The sequence below is a fragment of the Rhinatrema bivittatum genome, chromosome 9 (genome assembly GCF_901001135.1).
Source record: "Rhinatrema bivittatum chromosome 9, aRhiBiv1.1, whole genome shotgun sequence".
Taxonomy (NCBI): Eukaryota; Metazoa; Chordata; class Amphibia; order Gymnophiona; family Rhinatrematidae; genus Rhinatrema; species Rhinatrema bivittatum.
In genome coordinates this window covers 212,419,522-212,435,905 of record NC_042623.1, presented here as the reverse complement: position 1 = coordinate 212,435,905, position 16,384 = coordinate 212,419,522, and the positions used below count along the sequence as shown (strand labels likewise).

The 16,384-nt window shown below is 46.6% G+C and overlaps 1 protein-coding gene across 4 annotated transcripts in view; it reads left to right on the top strand.

Annotated features, from left to right (window-relative positions):
- The window catches only part of ERICH6 (glutamate rich 6), a 285,150-nt gene that overhangs the window by 161,811 nt on the left and 106,955 nt on the right, over nucleotides 1-16,384 (top strand). The gene's annotated exons all lie outside the window — the stretch shown is intronic.

Here is a 16,384-nt window from a genome sequence, read left to right as displayed (position 1 = left end):
ACTTACATTCTGATTGTAATTCATGTGAGTTTCAATCATTATTTTAAAATCCAAATACAACAGTCAGTGAATGGAGAGACCCAAACTTGGTACAAGTTGTCATAATTATTATAAGAACATAAGAACATGCCATACTGGGTCAGACCAAGGGTCCGTCAAGCCCAGCATCCTGTTTCCAACAGTGGCCAAACCAGGCCATAAGAACCTGGCAAGTACCCAAAAACTAAGTCTATTTCATGTTACCGTTGCTAGTAAAAGCAGTGGCTATTTTCTAAGTCAATTTAATTAATAGCAGGTAATGGACTTCTCCTCCAAGAACTTATCCAATCCTTTTTTAAACACAGCTACACTAACTGCACTAACCACATCCCCTGGTAACAAATTCCAGAGTTTAATTGTGCGTTGAGGGGTAGATTTTCAAACCGCGCGATTTGGCGTACTTTTGCTGGCGCATCAGGCGCAAGCAAAAGTACGCGGGATTTTAGTAGATATGCGCGTAGCCGCTAAAATCCTGGATCGGCGAGCGCAAGGCTATCAATTCCGTATAGCCGGCGCGCGCCGAGCCGCGCAGCCTACCCCCGTTCCCTCCGAGGCCGCTCCGAAATCGGAGCGGCCTCGGAGGGAACGGGCATAGCATTCACATCTACGCCTAAGTATGAGGTTTACTTAATGATACAAACATAATTCACGGTGATTTGTGGTACTTTAGCCTTCTTATTATTACGATTTTATACACGGCTCCTACCTGTCCATAAATTTTGAGAGAGCGGTTGTGTTGCTTATATTTAAATTGCTAACATCTCAAAATATAGATATATATTTTTACCTTTGTTGTCTGATCTTTGTATTTTTCTAATCAGTTGGTCCTGGTCTCTTTTTCCCATTTTTTCCCTTATAGCTCATTTCCTAATTCCTTTTCAGTGTCTTTCTTCTATTACTGTCTTCTTCCCTTCCACACACACACACACACGCTTTCTCTCACAGACTCCCTCTCACACACTCAAGCTCTCACTCTCATATGCTCTCCCCCCCCCCCCCCCCCCCAAGCTCACATTCAAGTTCTCACTTTCTCACCCCTCCCCAGGCTTATATTCTTATGCACACACAGATGCACATCCAGGCACCCATTCTCACCCACACACATAAACCCAGACTCCCATTCTCACCCACAAACCCATGCTCCCAGTCTCACCCACACATATTCAAGCTCCCATTCTCATCCATACATATACACATTTAAGATACTATTCTCACCCACACATACACACATTCAAGCACCCATTCTTATTCACATATTCAAGCTTCCATTCTCACCCACCCACACAAACCCAGGCTCTCATTCTCACCCATATATACACACACATTCAAGCTCCCATTCTCACCCACCCACAAACCCAGGCTCCCATTCTCAACCACACATACACACATTCGAGCTCCCATTCACCCACATATTCAAGCTTCCATTCTCACCCACATACACACCCAGGCTCCAGTTTTCACCCACACACACTCCCATTCTCATCCACACATACACATTCAAGCACGTGCACAGCTTCCGCTTTCTCCCCCAGAGCAGGAAGATCAGCTGCCTCTCCTGCTGCCACCGGACTCCTGCTATCTTCGGGCGTCCGAACTTCCTGTCGGGGGGGGGAGCGGAAGCGCAGCGCACAACGTCCGCTTCCTCCCTCCCCCCAGCAGGAAGATCGGCGGACCATACGGCCCGACGCCTGAAGATAGCAGGAGGCCGGTGGCAGCAGGAGAGGCAGCTGATCTTTCTGCTTTGGGGGAGAAAGCGGAAGCTGTGCGCGGCGCTTCCGCTCCCCCAAACAGGAAGTTCAGCGGGCCGTTTGGTCCGAAGATAGCAGAACGGGTGGCAGCAGGAGAGGCAGCTGATCTTCCTGCATTGGGGGGAGGAAGCGGAAGCTGCCCGCGGCGCTTCCGCTCCCCACCCCCAAACAGGAAGTTCGGCGGGCCCGAAGATAGCAGGAGAACGGGTGGCAGCAGGAGAGGCAGCTGATCTTCCTGCTTTGGGGGGAGGAAGCGGAAGCTGCCCGCGGCGCTTCCGCTCCCCCCCTCAACAGGAAGACCGGTTGGCCATACGGCCGCAGCCGCGCTTCCCCACGTGTGCCGTGATGGCGCGCGAGGCGTGGGTTCTCTTGTTCGCTGTCGCGGGGATGGGATCCCGCGACAGCCTTGCAGTTCCGGTGCCAGTTGGGTGGGCCTGGGTCTAAGTTGGGTGGGCACCTGCCCACCCAGGCCCACCCGTGGCTACGCCACTGCTCTATCATATCCCCCCCCTCAGCCGTCTCTTCTCCAAGCTGAAAAGTCCTAACCTCTTTAGTCTTTCCTCATAGGGGAACTGTTCCATTCCCCTTACCATTTTGGTCGCCTTTCTCTGTATCTTCTCCATCACAATTATATCTTTTTTTGAGATGTGGCGATCAGAATTGTAAACAGTATTCGAGGTGGGGTCTCACCGTGGAGTGATACAGAGGCATTATGACATTTTCCATTTTATTCACCATTCCCTTTCTAATAATTCCCAACATTCTGTTTGCTTATTTGACTGCTGCAGCACACTGAACAGACAATTTCAATGTGTTATCCACTATGACGCCTAGATCTCTTTCTTGACTGGTAGCACCTAATATGGAACCCAACATTGTGTAACTATAGCATGGGTTATTTTTCCCTTTATGCATCACCTTGCACTTATCCACATTACATTTCATCTGCCATTTTGATGCCCAATTTCCAGTCTCACAAGGTCTTCCTGCAATTTATCACAATCTGCTTGTGATTTAACTACTCTGAACAATTTTATATCATCTGCAAATTTGATTACCTCACTCATTGTATTTCTTTCCAGATCATTTATAAATATATTGAAAAGTAAGGGTCCCAATACAAATCTCTGAGGCAGTCCCCTGCCCACTCCCTTCCACTGAGAAAATTGTCCATTTAATCCTACTCTGTTTCCTGTCTTTTAGCCAGTTTGTAATCCACGAAAGGACATCGCCACCTATACCATGACTTTTTATTTTTCCTAGAAGCCTCTCATGAGGAACTTTATCAAACGCCATCTGAAAATCCAAGTACACTATATCTACCGGTTCATCTTTATCCACATGTTTATTAACTCCTTCAAAAAAGAAGCAGATTTGTGAGGCAAGACTTGCCTTGGGTAAAGCCATGCTGACTTTCTTACATTAAACCATGTCTTTCTATATGTTCTGTGATTTTGATGCTTAGAACACTTTCCACTATTTTTCCTGGTACTGAAGTCAGGCTAACCGGTCTGTAGTTTCCCGGATCGCCCCTGGAGCCCTTTTTAAATATTGGGGTTACATTAGCTATCCTCCAGTCTTCAGGTGCAATGGATGATTTTAATAATAGTTTACAAATTTTTACTAATAGGTCTGAAATTTCATTTTTTAGTTCCTTCAGAACCCTGGGGTGTATACCACCCAGTCCAGGTGATTTACTACTCTTCAGTTTGTCAGTCAGGCCTACCACATCTTCTAGGTTCACCATGATTTGGTTCAGTCCATCTGAATCATTACCCAAGAAAACCTTCTCTGGAACGGATATCTCCCCAACATACTCTTTAGTAAACACCAAAGCAAAGAAATTGTTTAATCTTTCCACGATGGCCTTATCTTCTCTAAGTGCCCCTTTAAGCTCTCGATCATCTAATGGTCCAACTTACTCCCTCAAGGCTTTCTGCTTCAGATATATTTTTAAAAGTTTTTACTGTGAGTTTTTGCCTCTATGGCCAATTTCTTTTCAAATTCTCTCTTAGCCTGTCTTATCAATGTCTTACATTTAACTTGCCAACGCTTATGCATTATCCTATTTTCTTCTGTTGGATCCTTCTTCCAATTTTTGAATGAAGATCTTTTGCATAAAATAGCTTCTTTCACCTCCCCTTTTAATCATGCCGGTAATCATTTTGCCTTCTTTCCACCTTTTTTAATGTGTGGAATACATCTGGACTGTGCGTCTAGGATGGTGTTTTTTAACAATGACCACACCTCTTGCACACTTTTTACCTTTGTAGCTGCTCCTTTCAGTTTTTCATTAGTATCCTTTGAAGATACCTCTCTCCGAACCATGTGCTGCTGAGCAACTGTTGGCTTTCCCCTTTGTTCTAGTTTAAAATCTGCTCTATCTCCATTTTAAAAGTTAGTGCCAGCAGTCTGGTTCCACCCTGGTTAAGGTGGAGCCCATCCCTTCGGAAGAGACTCCCCCCTTCCCCAAAAGGTTCCCCAGTTCCTGACAAACTGAATCCCTGTTATTTGCACCATCGTCTCATCCACGCATTGAGACTCCGGAGCTCTGCCTGCCTCTGGTGACCTGCGCGTGGAACAGGGAGCATTTCAGAGAATGGTACCCTGAAGGCTCTGGATTTAAGCTTTCTACCTAAGAGCCTAAATTTGGCTTCCAGAACCTCCCTCCCACATTTTCCTATGTCATTGGTGCCCACATGTACCACGACAGCCGGCTCCTCCCTAGCACTGTCTAAAATCCTATGTAGGTGACACGTGAGGTCCACCATCTTCGCACCAGGTAGGCATGTTATTTATGTATTTATTTATTTATTTAACCGTTTTATATACCGAGGTTCAGGTAACAGAATTACTAATCACTTCGGTTTACATTTCAACAATTACAATGACAGTATATAAAGTATAATGTCTTACAATGAACAGGGTGAATGAAACTTGGATAATGTCTTACAGTGAACGGGGAGAATACAATTTGGATACAAAGAACTTGGAGAAACAATGTGTATAACTGCTGGGACTGACTTGGCGGGGCCTAAAGCCAACTGTCATGACATTCACTGGATGAAATTTGTAGATATGTCAAGGGCAGGGTCTACCCTTGGGATCTGTACTTGGATAATTGAGTTAGGAGAAGGCTTGGTTGAACAACCAGGTCTTAAGTCTTTTTTTAAAGGTGGGTGTCGATTGATCAAGCCTGAGGTCTGGTGGGAGTGAGTTCCAATGTTTAGGGCCAGCGGTGGAAAGAGCTCTTTTCCTTAGTGACATTTTGACAGGATGGGCCTGTAGAGTGACTCTCTGAGCTAATCTCTTCGGTCGGGAGGTAGTGTGAGGCTGCAAAGGAATCCTGAGATCAATTGGGGTGATGTTGTGGATGACTTTGTGGATGATTGATAGGACTTTGTAGAGGATTCTAAATTTGATTGGGGGCCAGTGAAGGTTCTTTAAAATGGGTGTTATGTGGTCCCTTTTGTTGGACTTTGTTAGAATCCTTGCTGTGGCGTTTTGTAGGCGGTGGGCGTCAATCCGCCCACCGCCTACCTGAGACCAATCCCAGCCGCCCAGCAGTAGTTTAAATCACAGGCGCGATCCGAGGCGCCATTTCGCCGGCAGACTGCAGCAGACAGCAGCACAGAGGGAATTCAGCTCAGAAACGGCTGTAGGAGCTGGGAGAGGGGCCCGCGCGATCGGCGCTTGAGCCCACCGGGGTAAGGCCTTCCTCTCGCCCTACCGACGCTGAGCCCCCGCGCCGACCACGTGGGAGCCCCAGCTCACCCGTCGATCCGCCCACCGCCTACCTGAGACCAATCCCAGCCGCCCAGCAGTAGTTTAAATCACAGGCACGTTCCTTGGCGTCTCGCGCCGTGCGTCTCGCGCCGAAGGAGCACGCCAAAGGGGCCTGCCCCTTTGTGCGCCCCTTCGTGCAGACCCGAAGAGTAGAGCAAAACCTACAATCCAGGATCACCAAATGTCTCCATCTCTCACCCATAACGTCTCCATTGAATCCCGCTTCCGGACACCGAACAACGCGCAGACGTCCAACCACCCCAGACATCAGATAATCTCGCATAGTGAGTAAAACGGCACCCGTTACCTCTTCAGCAATTCACATACACAACGGCCAGCCACTCCAGGACTCATAACGCTACACGTAGTCTGAACTTCACCTCCACCTCTCTATACCCTTTATTCCAGATCTCTACAGACAATTAATCCAACCACTCTCCTTTAAATCAGCTGATCCTCCTCTTACCTACCCAGACAATCTAGCCAATCCGCATTTCTTTGCATTACTAAGCTTGTTCATATACCTCCATTGTGATCAACAACCATCCTCACAGCACTCATACAGTGTGATCAACAACCATCCTCACAGCACTCATACAGTGTGATCAACAACCACCCTCACAGCACTCATACAGTGTGATCAACAAAACATCCACCAGCGCCAGTCCTACCTCGATCACCCGGCTACCTATTTGGCGAACTACTTAATGGTTTAAACAACAGCTTAAAAACATATCCCTTTGGACAGCACCCTGCCTCTGAATGTTCTTTGCTTTTGATCTCCCTGTATGTTCATTGTAACTTGCACGCCCTATACAACTCTGTCAGTTATTGCATTTGAATCACCCGACGTCGCTTTCGAGCGTACCTTGCATCCGAGTGTGCACAATCTTTCATTGCAACCTACCTGCCCTTGGAATGTACCATAGCGACTCTTACGCTATTACACCAGCCTTCGCTACAGCCACCCCCATGTTTCTACTTATTTTAGTCCCCACTACCCAAGTCCCATCCTGCGTCTAGAAATCATGTGCCTACTCCCCATCCCGAGACGGCACCGCCCATTACTACGCAAGCCCCCTACAATACCCACCCACCCTCCCAACCCCCGCAAATCCCTCATACCTATCATGACACCTCCTTTCTCACAATTCCTAGGCTTAACAACCTTAGCTATTACCCTCTTCAATGCCCAATCCATCCAAAAAAAAGGACCTATACTAAACGATCTACTTACAGATGACAATCCCGACCTATGTGCCATCACGGAATCTTGGTTAAAAAACACTGACCAGGTTTTCCTAAACCAGCTCCCAACAAAGACGTACGACCTCCTCTCCATCCCAAGACCTAAAAAGAGAGGGGGGGGGGTCTACTCTTGGCAGCCAAAAAAAGACTTAACCTCAAACTCCAAACCTCTCAACCCCCACCCAAACTAGAAATTGCGCTATTTACATCCAAATCCCTGCAAATATGCCTAGTCTACGCCCCCCCAGGCCTAATTGAACAAGACCCCTCACCCATCACTGAATATTTCACGGTCCACATCAAAACAGACCTTCCTACCATTATACTAGGGGACTTCAATCTCCATGTGGATTCCCACCCTACCACCCCTTCCTGCGAGACTCTACTGGACACCCTTAAAGCCCTGGGTTTCAATCAAATCATCACCGAACCCACACACAAAGCAGGTCACACACTCGACCTAATCTTTGTGAACTCTAAAATAACCATTGCCACCCCCCCTGTAGTCACCCCTGTACCATGGTCCGACCACTACCTCATTAATACCACCCTTGAAACCAAATCCCCCACACCCTCCACACAAAATCACCGTAAAACCATCTCCTTCCGCAAACAGTGTAGTACAGAAGAGCTCACCCTAGCCTTCGACAAAATAACCAACAACATCGACCTCACCAACCCAGACACTGCACTTCACTCCTGGAACAATCTCACAACGAACATAGCCAACGAACTATGCCCCATCATTCACAAAGAAATACCCATTGCACAAGGCGAGAAAAGAAAACCATGGTTCTCAACCAAGTTAAAAACAATGAAACAAGACCTAAGAACTAAAGAACGCGCCTGGCGCAAACAACCATCTACTACACTTAAAGCTAGCTACAACAATGCCTTACACACATACCGTCATGCGATTACCCAAGCTAAGCGTGATTTCCATGCAGCAAAGATCCATGACTACCAATTTAATGCAAACACCTTATTCACCTATGTCGCAGAACTCACCAACCCAAATACACCTACTCTCAACGAAAATATATCCAACAAAAGATGCGAAGAAATAGCTCTCTACTTCAAAAACAAAATCGACAACATTCTACTTCGCTTCCCGGCTAACACCACCCCCCTCCCCCCCATCCCCAATGACAAAAAGATCATCCTTAAAGCATTTGACCTCACCACCAACATAGAAGTAGAAGCTACCCTAAAAAAGATGAAACCCGCCACACACACCTCAGACACCATTCCCTCAAAAACCCTCCTCTCTATCACCCCCGCAATCTCCAAACCAATTAAGGACCTTATCAACTGCTCCATCACCGCAGGCAGTGTCCCAGACCCCTCAAACTGGCCATAGTCAAGCCCCTCTTAAAGAAACCCACCCTCGACCCCACAGACCCGGCCAACTACCGTCCAATTTCCAACCTCCCCTTCTTATCCAAAGTCCTAGAGAGGGTTATTAACAAACAACTGACGGACTTTTTAGAAGACCACAATGTCCTCCACTCTCGACAGTTCGGTTTCCGTAAAGCCCGAAGCACCGAAACCTTACTACTAGCCATGACAGACACCATACTTAAAGGTATGGACCATGGAAACTCATACCTACTCGCCCTATTAGACATCTCCGCTGCCTACGATACAGTCAACCATCAAATACTAATGACCCGCCTAGCAGAAATAGGTATCACCGGCACAGCCCTCTCATGGCTCTCCTCCTACCTCACACACAGAGAATACCTAGTAAAAATTGACAAGCACGAATCCTCACGCATACCTATCACACAAGGTGTACCCCAAGGCTCATCCCTATCATCTACCCTCTTTAATATTTACCTCCTACCCCTATGCCACCTCCTCTCCGACCTAGGCCTGAATTTCTTCCTATATGCAGATGACGTGCAGATTCTCATCCCGTTTCAAGGGTCCATAATCGAACCTTTGCAACGATGGGAATCTTGCCTCGCCACCATAAGCGCCTCACTATCCGAGCTCCATCTAGCTCTAAACACCTCAAAAACAGAATTACTCGTCATCTCAAATCACCCTGAACGTGTCACCCTCCCCACGCGACAGAACACCCCCCAAAATACTACCACTGCCCTCTCTCAGACCCAGTTTGTAAGAGACCTGGGCGTCTTTATAGATCAGAACCTAAGTTTTAAACCCCACATCAAAGCTCTCCTAAAAGGGGGTTTCTATAAAATTAACATCCTAAAAAAACTCAAACCCCTCCTCCACACCCACGATTTCCGCACAGTCGTTCAGACCACCATGCTCACGAAACTAGATTATTGTAACTCCCTGTTACTAGGACTCCCTGCCTCCACCATCAAACCCCTTCAGATTCTACAAAATTCCATGGCTAGAATCATAACCGGTACACGTAAAAGGGATCACATCACCCCTATACTAAAGGACCTTCCTTGGTTGCCCATCTCCTTCCGCTCACAATACAAAACCCTCACCATCCTTCACAACTCCCTACATAAACACAATCACACCTGGCTCGATGAAATGCCTCATTACCGCTCCTCCGATCGCCCCACAAGAACTACCCATACAGGCACCCTCCACACCCCATCCCTCAAAACAGCCCATTCAGCTCACACCAGAGGGAGAGCCTTCTCCGTCGCTGGCCCTACCCTCTGGAACTCCCTCCCCACCCTCCTACGCCAAGAGACATCCTTTCACAACTTCAAGAAAGGAGTCAAGACATGGCTTTTCCGACAGGCCTACCCTGACGCAAACCCCGACGCAAACCAAACGTAATATCTCCCCCTAGCTCCCCCCTGCCCCCCCCTTTCAGTTTCCGCTCGGCCCGGCCATCCCTCACCCTCCTCTCGCCTGTCTTATCCCTTTCTTCTCCCTGCACCCTGTCACCCTTCCGTTTCCGCGTCACCCGGCCGCCACCCTTCCCTAGTTCCCCCCCCCCTCCACCCCCCCCTTTTATACCCTTTGAAGTAACTTTGTCCCAGTTCTCAACCGCCTTCTTCAACTTTCGACACCTCCGTAATTCTACGTAGTTAAATGACACCTATACAGTTCGCCTGTACATAGTCTCCCCCTCCTCCTTTACATTATCCCCATACCTCCTTCTAACTATGCTTTCCCCTTCCCCTCCAACCCTTGCCCACCCTCCCTCCCCCGCCCTACCCCTAGCCTACCTTCCCTCTCCTCTCCCCCCCTTTCCCCTTCTCAATCGACTCCCATGGTTTCTTTTTTGTAATGTTTTATTTGTTCACTTTGTTATGTTTTCATTGTTATATTATATTATATTGTTGTATTGTTATATTGTTTTACTATATTATATATAATATATTATATTATATTGATATATTGTTATATTTTATTAATATTGTTATTTTGTTTCACTGTATCTCCCACCTGAGTTCTTTGTAAACCGGCATGATGTGCTTCACGAATGTCGGTAAATAAAAGTTAATAAATAAATAAAATAAATAAATAAATTTGTAACGGTTTCAAAGTGTTGGCAGGTAGCCCGAGCAGCAAAGAGTTGCAATAATCTATTTTCGAGAAAATGATTACTTGTAATACAGATCTGAAATCTTGGAAGTGGAGGAGGGGTCTTAGCCTCTTTAAGACTTGGAGTTTAAAGAAGCATTCTTTAACGGTGTTATTGATGAAACTTCTATAGTTCTTTGCATCGCATGCACATGTACAATTTCTCACCGCCGGGTAAAAAAAATCATACATGTGACACTCGATGCAAAAGACTAGGAAGCCCCCCTCTTGCTGCTGGACTGCTGCCTTCACCTCAGATTTGTTCAGTTCCTATTTAAATTTTAGGTTGCTATGGGAGTAGGAATGTGTCTAATTAATGTCCTTTAAATGTATTAGTTGATTCACTATGGGCCGGATTTTAAATGCCCTGCGCGCATAAATCCGGCCGGATTTACGCACGCAGTGCCCTCGCGCGCCGGCGCACACAGAGCCCCGGGACGCGCGTAAGTCCCGGGGCTTCGTAAAAGGGGCGTGTCGGGGGCGTGCCATAAATGATGCAGTGTTTCGGGGGCATGACGCAGTGTTTCGGGGGCGGGCCCAGGGGCATGGCGTCGGCCTGGGGGCGTGATCGAGGCCTACGGATCAGCCCCCGGGTCGGGTGATGGCGCGCGCAGATTTACATCTGCTTTCAGCAGGCATAAATCTGCCAACAAAGGTAAGGGGGGGTTTAGATAGGGCCGGGGGGGTGGGTTAGGTAGGGGAAGGGAGGGGAAGGTGGGGGGAGGGCGAGGGAACAGGCAGCGCGCGCTGGGCTCGGCGCGCGCAGGTTGCACAAATGTGCACCCCCTTGCACGCGCGCCGACCCTGGATTTTATAAGATACGCGCGGCTACGCACGTATCTTATAAAATCCAGTGTACTTTTGTTCGCGCTCACGCAAAATTATAAAATCTACCCCTATATGTCTAGTAGTGGCCAACATGGGAATGATCAAACTCTCAATAAGGTGTTGGGTTTTTTTTAAAGTGGCACCTGCCTATAAATTAAAGGATGAGCTAGGGGTGGGAAATACAAACAGTCTAACTTCGGTTAGTCAGCCAGAGTGACTCACTGCTCTCTTGATTAACAAATGTTGGTACCTAATCAAACCAAATCACACTACCTCAATTCCTTTCCAAGGTGAGTAACTGAACTGAACTTTTCAACCTTTTTACTTAGGTATACACTGCTCCTAGCTTATTTCTAGCTTCTGGCTACTTTTTTTTTTTTTAATGTAAAACACTAACTTCTGCTTACCAGCTGCCTTACAGACTTTTAAAAATAAACACACTAACTACTGCTTACTAGCTACCTTACCGACTGACTATTTAAAAATACAAACAGTCTAACTTCTGTTTATTTGCCGCCTTACTGACTATTAAAAGCACAAGCACACTAAATAATATTACCAAATAGTTAACTTTGCCCCAATATTTTTTAAAAAGACTATGTCCCAAGCAAAAACTTACTGATTCCTTTCAGCCACCAGCAAGGAGATCCTCTCCTCTCAGTGCTCTAGCTAGATCTCAAATGCCGTTAATAAAAATTTTCTTCTTTTTTTTTTTTTTTTATAAATGTGGAGGGCACAAAGAAATTGCAGAAAAAGGCCAGTTTTTAATTTGTTTAAATTGCTGTACTAGCAGGAGTCAGTGATCTGTTACAAATCTTCAGCAATAAAACCAGAATCAATTCCATGTTTTGGGGTTTTTTTTTAAAGCATTTTAATCAGGGCTGAAAGGGTTATAGCAGTGATTTAATTTGTCTGTCTGGAGATACAATAAATTTTCTCTTAAAAAAAAAAAAGAAATCTTTTAATCTGGCATGAAGGTCTATATTGACCCAGTGATGTATTCTATTGGAGATGGGCAGATTTGGATCAGTACATAAGAACATAAGACATGCCATACTGGCTCAGACCAAGGGTCGATCGAGCCTAGTATCCTGTGACCAACTAAGTCACAAGTACCTGGCAAGTACCCAAACATTAAAGCCTGGATTTTAAATGCCCTACTCACGTAAAATCCTGGACTTGCGCACACCGAGCCAATTTTCGAAGGGGCCCGGCCACACGCATAAAGCCCAGTACCCGCATAAGTATCGGGCTTCTTCAAAGGCGGAGAATGGAAATACATTGGTGGCCGCAGCGACATGGGTATTGTGCGACAGCTCAGCCCAGGGTAGTAGATCAGACCAGTTGTCCTGCTGATCATTTATGTAGGAGCAGAGGATTGGTCCTTTCAGCTTGACCATTGGCCTGTGGATGATAGGCCGATGTGAAACTCAGAGCAATATTAAACTTTTTACATAGGGAGCACCAATACTTGGCGGCAAACTGTGGTCCTTGGTCAGATATAATCACCTTGGGGAGTCCGTGGAGGTGAAAAATGTGTTTCAAAAGCAACTTGGCCAATTCTGCGGCCAACGGAAGGCCCGGCAAGGGAATAAAGTGACCCATCTTCAAAAAACGGTCAATGATGACCCAGATTACGGTATTGTTCTGGGATGAAGGCAGGACTTTAATAAAGTCCGCTGGGATGCTGGACCATGGCTTGGTATATGCTGGCAGTGGTTGGAGTAAGCCCCAAGGCTTTCCGGTAGACGGTTTCTGTTGGGCGCAGACAGGACATGAGTCCACATAGTTTCAGGAGTCTTGCACCATGTTGGGCCACCAATAATGTCTCCGTAACATCCCTAGAGTCCTGGCATGACCCGGGTGTCCTGCCAACTTGGAATCATGAGCCCATTTCAGATCTCATTCACATAATCTACGTGGAATGACGGTTTTTCCAGTAGGAACTGTAGTGGTCATGGCAAGGAATATGCAGGCAGGATCTATGATGTAGCTAGGGACTTCAGGAACATATTCAGGTTCAAATGATCTTGACAGTGCGTCAGCATGGAGGTTCTTGGAACCTGGGCGGAAACATAGAATGAAGTTCAACCGTTCAAAGAAGAGCGCCCATCGGGCTTGTTGAGGATTCAGGAGTTGAGCTTTTTTAAGGTGCTCAAGGTTCTTATGGTCGGTGAAGATAGTAAACTTGTGTTGCACCCCTTCCAACCAAGGGTGCCACTCTTGGAGTGCCAACTTGACTGCGAGAAGTTCTTGGTCACCAACGGTATAATGTTGTTTAGTAGAAGAGAACTTATGTGAGTAGAATGAACAAGGTATCGATTTACCCTTGGGAGAAAACTGGCTTAAGACAGCTCCTGCACCAATTGCAGAGGCGTCAACTTCAATGACAAATGGGCGTCTTGGATCCGGATGCTGAAAGCAAGGACCAGAACAGAAAGCCTCCTTAATCGTCTGAAAGGTGGCTTCTCTTTGGGAGTCCATACCCGAGTGTTAGCCCCTTTCCTGATCATGGCGGAAAGTGGGGCAACTAAGGTAGAATAATTGGCAATGAAGCTCCAGTAATAATTGGTAAAGCCATGGAAACCTTGTAGGGCCCATAGGCCTACTGGCTGGGGCCAGTCATGGATCCCCTGGACTTTCTCTGGATCCATGGAGAAACCTCGATCAGATATGATATACCCTAAGAAGGGTAAGCGATTACACTCGAAGAGGCATTTTTCTAACTTGGCATACAGATGGTTTTCTCTCAGATGTTGAAGGATGATCCAAACATGATCTCGATGAGATTCAAGGTCTTTGGAAAAGATTATGATGTCGGCAAGATATACGACTACGACAGAGTACAAGAGCTCTTGGAGAATTTCGTTCGTAAGGTGTTGAAAGACCGCTGGGGCATTGCATAGCCCAAAGGGCATCACCGTATATTCATAGTGAGCATCCCTTGTGTTGAATGTGGTTTTCCAGCTATCTTCAGGTTGGATGCGTACCAGATTGTACGCACCTCTCAGATCCAACTTGGTGAAGATCCGTGCAGAGGATATCGGTCTTTGTGGGTTATTTTATTTTATTTTATTTATTGAGGCTTTTATATACCGACTTTCTTGATACAAATCAAATCAACTCGGTTTACAATGAACTAAGCAGAATATAAAATTAACCAATCAACAAGAGATACGGAGCATACAGTTACATTATAACAAGGAAGCCTTAACTTGGAGTAGGAAAATAAAGAAGGGGTTATGGCGTTGAGCCCTCTGTAGTCAATACAAGGGTGTAGACTGCTGTCCTTCTTCTTAACGAAAAAAACCCCCGCTCCAGCAGGAGAGTCAGAATGACAAATGAACCCTTTTTCTAGGTTCTCTCTATTAATATACTTAGACATAGCTTGGGTCTCGGGTTGAGACAGTGGGTAAGTTCTGCCTTTGGGAGGCGTTGTGCCTGGCAGAAGTTCTATAGGGCAATTAAACTTGCATAACGGAGGTAAGGTATCCGCTTTCTGCTTCAAGAAGAGATCTTTGAAGTCAGCATATTGCGTAGGCAAACCAGGTAAAGTGACATACTTCAGAACAGGGACTACTGGAGATACAGAACGTAAGCATGTCTTCTGGCATTTAGAGCCACACTGCACCAACTGCAGGGAACACCAATCGAACTGGGGTTCGTGGGTCTGGAGCCAGGGTAGCCCCAGGATAACTGGATGTGTCGATTGTTTTAATACATAGAAAGAGATCTCCTCTTCGTGGAGCGTGCCCACAGTCAGACAAACAGCCACTGTTTGGTGGGTGATGAGCCCTAGACGGTGTTCACCTTGGATGGAGGTGATGCGGAGGCTCACCTCTAATGGCTGAAGAGGAATGTTCAGAAGCTTGACAATGTCATCCATGATGAAGCTGGCACTTGCTCCAGTATCGACAAGAGCAGTGGTGGTGAAGGAGTGGGCCTTGATGCCCAGAGAGACAGGAAGCAGGAGTTGAGGGCCAGTAATAGTAGCGCCTAAGCTCGGGACCCCCACCAGACTCGCGTTGCAGTTTCCTGGACGAACCGGGCAGGACTGCAGACAATGTCCAGAAGTGCCACAGTAAAGGCAAAGACTCTCCTTCCGCCGACGGAGATGTTCAGTCGGAGACAATCGCCCACGGTTCACCTCCATGGGTTCCACCACGGAAGAGGGTGGTGGTGCAGGAGTCTTAGCTGGAGGACTTGGAACACGCATGGGACGTGGTGTAGGAGAGTGGGAAGCCTTTACTTCTAGGCGTCTTTGCCAGAGGCGATGATCGATCTTCCTGGCAAGGGAAATCAGGTCCTCTAGAGACGTGGGAGTCTCATGGACGGAGAGTTCATCTTTGCAAGCGCAGGAAAGTCCATCAAGGAAGATGGCTTGCAGACAATCTTCTTGCCACCCAAGCTCAGTGGCCACAGTCCTAAACTCCACCATATACTCAGAGAGGGTCCGAGACCCTTGGCGAAGGTGGAGTAGGTTATGGCTGGCTACCACCTGGCGGCCTGGGTCTCCGAAGGTCTGCTTGAAGAGAGCAATAAATTTTGATAACTTGATTTCTTTGCTTCGGTGTTTACTGAAGAGGATGTTGGGGAGGTACCCGTAATGGAGAAGGTTTTCATGGGTAATGATTCAGATAGACTGAATCAAATCACGGTGAACCTAGAAGATGTGGTAGGCCTGATTGACAAACTGAAGAGTAGTAAATCACCTGGACCGGATGGTATACATCCCAGAGTACTGAAGGAACTAAAAAATGAAATTTCAGACCTATTAGTAAAAATTTGTAACTTATCATTAAAATCATCCATTGTACGTGAAGACTGGAGGATAGCAAATGTAACCCCAATATTTAAAAAGGGCTCCAGGGGCGATCCGGGAAACTACAGACCGGTTAGCCTGACTTCAGTGCCAGGAAAAATAGTGGAAAGTGTTCTAAACATCAAAATCACAGAACATATAGAAAGACATGGTTTAATGGAACAAAGTCAGCATGGCTTTACCCAGGGCAAGTCTTGCCTCACAAATCTGCTTCACTTTTTTGAAGGAGTTAATAAACATGTGGATAAAGGTGAACCGGTATATATAGTATACTTGGATTTTCAGAAGGCGTTTGACAAAGTTCCTCATGAGAGGCTTCTAGGAAAAGTAAAAAGTCATGGGATAGGTGGCGATGTCCTTTCGTGGATTGCAAACTGGCTAAAAG